The following is a 3886-nucleotide window of genomic DNA, read 5'->3' as shown; positions in this document are numbered from 1 at the left end:
GTGTGAGAATTCACAACAATTGGGGCTTCAGTAAGTCTTGGAAAACAGCCATCATCTTGGTACCCAAGGAAGGAGGAGACTGTGATAATTGTGTTGAATGCATAGCATATGAATAATCTAAGAGGAACTAGGGACCACAGCATGAAAAGAGGAAATAAGTAATAATTATACAAGACCCATGGGGAGGCAGGCCTGGCTAGATAACAGTTTGGTGCTTAAGCCATTGGCCATTGGGTGACTAGATAGACAGGTCAGGGAACATAACAAAGGGTCTAGAGGGCCAGGATGAGGAGTTTGAGCTAGTTCCTGTAACAATAGGGAGGTAATGAAGGGTTTTTTTTCATGAGATGTTTCTGCAGGAGAACTCTAGGAGCCGTATATAGATGAATTTTATAGGATGTAGTGATGTAGTCACCTGACCAGTTCTTCCTGTTCACTGCACAGACAAAAATCAATTCACTGAGACCACAACATTGCCTTAAAGAAAGGGTTTAGGCCGGGCACAGTGGCTCACGCCTGTAATCCCAGCACTTTGGGCAGCCAAGTTGAGTGGATCGCCTGAGGTCAGGAGTTCAAGACCAGACTGGCTAACATGGTGAAACCCCATCTCTACTAAAAATACAAAAATTAGCTGGGTGTAGTGGTCGGTGTCTGTAACCCCAGCTGCTCAGGAGGCTGAGGCAGGAGAATCACCTGAATCCAGGAGGTGGAGGTTGCAGTGAGCCAAGATCACACCACTGCACTCCAGCTTAGGTGATAAAGCGAAACTCCGTCTCAAAAAAAAGAAAAAAAAAATAGTTTAATTGATGAGAGGTCAGCCATATCATGTAGGAGATGGAGTTATTACATCAATCTCCCTGAAAGTTTGAAGGCTAGAATTTTTCAAAGATAGTTTGGTAGGCAGTTACAGTTATATGTATAGATAGCTCTTTTATCACCTCTTGTTCCCCTTTGGTTGGGGATGCAATCATAGGGATGTGGAGAATGATCCTCTTGGGCTGAGTCTGCTCCTGGGTTGGGGCACAGTAGGTGTGAGGTGGAACAATTCAGTAGGTGTGGGGTGGGACTCAGAAATCCATATTTGTTACACTCATCCAAGCTGATTATGTTGCAGATGTGCCCCGACCATATTTTGAGAAACTTTTGCAGTATGCAGTATAGCTTACGTAGCACAGAAACTTATGACCTCCCATCTGAATGTATGCAGCAGTCTTCCTCAGCTTCCAGGTCACTGAAACTGTCTTTGCCAAATGATGACATTAAGAGAAATCTGACATAGTCTATTCCGTCTTGCCTTTAACTTCCAAGCTGTCCTTGGTCATTCCTGCGCAAGGGCCATGCTAACTTTGGGAGAAAGTTAGTTTATAGTTTAAATGATAACAGCCTTTCCCAAAAACTAAACCATCCTTGTGAAACTAATGAAAGGCCACCAACCAGGTTAGAAGGATGAAAGGGGCCTGCTTTCTACTAAGACGTAGGCATAGTTAGTTAAATGATTACCAGCCATTATTCCAGAGGTCACAAAATGTGCAACTATTCCAATTACTCCTGCAGATAACATGACTATTGTAGAACCTAAGATTGGCCTTTTGAGATGTCCAGGTTTCTTACATGTCTGACACCCATGGCTCCACCTGTACCCACCAACCACTCCTGTGGTCCCACCCAGAAGTGATTCAGTACAAGAGGAGAGCTTCCAATCCCTATAATTTCATCTTCTATCCAAGCAATCAGCATCTATTGCCTAGCTACCCCCACCTCTTCCCCCCAAACTACCTTTGAAAAACTCCTAACCTCTCCTCTTGCGCTCTCCTGTTAATGGCAGGCGGTAGCCCCTGAGGTTGTCAGAAATAACCGCTTCCCGCACAGGGAAAGTCTCCACTGCCTCCCACTTTCTGCTCACCATCAGTGCCAGAGCTTGCCAGCATGTTTGTGATACTTCCCAATCGCTCGCAGACTGGCTGGTCCCTGGGGGTCACTCAGTTTGGCAACAAGTATATCCAACAGACCAAGCCCCTCACCCTGGCACGTACCATCAACCTGTACCCTCTTACCAATTATACTTTTGGTACAAAAGAGCCTCTCTACGAGAAGGACAGCTCTGTTGCCGCCAGATTTCAGCACATGAGGGAAGAATTTGATTAAATTGGAATGAGGAGGACTGTAGAAGAGGCTCTGATTGTACATGAGCATCGATTACCCCATGTGTTACTGCTACAGCTGGGACCAACTTTCTTCAAACTACCTGGTGGTAAACTTAACCCAGGAGAAGATGAAGTCGAAGGATTGAAATGCTTAAATGACAGAGATACTGCGTCGTCAGGATAGAGTTCTGCAAGACTGGGTCATTGATGACTGCATTGGTAACTGGTGGAGAACAACTTTTGAACCTCGGCAGTATCCATATATTCCTGCACATGTTACAAAACCTAAGGAACATAAGAAGTTGTTTCTGGTTCAGCTGTAAGAAAAAGCTTCGTTTGCAGTCCCTAAAAATTACAAGCTGGTAGCTGCACCATTGTTTGAATTGTATGACAAAGCACCAGGATATGGACCCATCATCTCTAGTCTCCCTCAGCTGTTGAGCAGGTTAAATTTTATACATAACTGAATTCCTGCCCACTGGAGAAGTAAAAGAAGCCTCTTGTCTCCGTGAGCATAGCTACATACAGTGTGGAATAACTGTGGCAGAAAAGTTTTTTTAGTTTTATCTCTTTTGCGATCCCTAAATTGCCACCTACTTTGTATCATTTCAATAGTGAAATTAATATGAAGAACTAGATAGTGGTATAAACAAATATGATAATGTTTATTTATTTTTGTTTCTACTCGTACATTTTTGTACAACATTAAAGAAAATGGACTTCTTTTTTTAATTTTAATTTCTCATTCAACTTCTAAAATTCTTAAAAAAAAAAAAAAGAAAAAGAAAAAGAAAACCCCCTAACCTTTGATACATTGAGGAGATGGCTTGGTCGGCCTGGTGTCAATTAAACACTTTTCTACTGAAATGCCAGTGGCAGGGGCTCATGCCTGTAATCCCAGGACTTTGGGAGGCTGAGGTGGGCAGACCACAAGGTCAGCAGTTCAAGACCAGCCTGGCCCACGTAGTGAAGCCCCATCTCTACTAAAAATACCAATATTAGCCAGGCGTGGTGGCAGGCGCTTGTAGTCCCAGCTACTCAGGAGGCTGAGGCAGGAGAATCACTTGAACCCAGGAGGTGGAGATTGCGGTGAGCCAAGATAGAGCCATTGTACTCCAGCCTGGGCAACAAGAGCGAAACTCCATCTGGAAAGGAAAGGAAAGAAGGGAGGGGAGGAGAGGGGAGGGGAGGGGAGGGGAGGGGAGGGGAAAGGGTCATGGTCTATTTTTTTTTGTGCAGTGGGCAGGAAGAACCCATAGGGTGGTTATAGGGTTCAGGAATATTTAGGTTAGTAACAAGCATATCAGGTGATGCCCATTAAAATCTGAGCTCTGGCCGGGGCAGTGGTTCATACCTGTAATCCCAGCACTTTGGGAGGCTGAGGCAGGTGGATCACTTGAGGCCAGGAGTTCAAGACCAGCCTGGCCATCATGGTGAAACCCTGTCTCTACTAAGAAAAAACAGCAAAAGCCGGGCGTGGTGGCTCACGCCTGTAATCCCAGCACTTTGGGAGGCCGAGGCGGGTGGATCACGAGGTCAAGAGATCGAGACCATCCTGGTCAACAAGGTGAAACCCTGTCTCTACTAAAAATACAAAAATTAGTTGGGCATGGTTGTGCGTGCCTGTAATCCCAGATACTCGGGAGGCTGAGATAGGAGAATTGCCTGAACCCAGGAGGCGGAGTTTGCGGTGAGCCGAGATCGCGCCATTGCACTCCAGCCTGGGTAACAAGAGTGAAACT

The 3886-nt window shown here is 45.3% G+C and overlaps 1 pseudogene; it reads left to right on the top strand.

Moving 5' to 3' along the window:
* Positions 1-1926: 1926 nt before the first annotated feature.
* LOC101052434 (cleavage and polyadenylation specificity factor subunit 5 pseudogene) lies at positions 1927-2611 on the top strand (annotated as a pseudogene).
* The last annotated feature ends 1275 nt before the right edge of the window (positions 2612-3886 follow it).

The sequence above is a fragment of the Saimiri boliviensis genome, chromosome X (genome assembly GCF_048565385.1).
Source record: "Saimiri boliviensis isolate mSaiBol1 chromosome X, mSaiBol1.pri, whole genome shotgun sequence".
NCBI lineage: Eukaryota > Metazoa > Chordata > Mammalia > Primates > Cebidae > Saimiri > Saimiri boliviensis.
The sequence above is the reverse complement of the archived record's forward strand: the minus strand, read 5'-3'. Positions and strand labels throughout refer to the sequence as shown.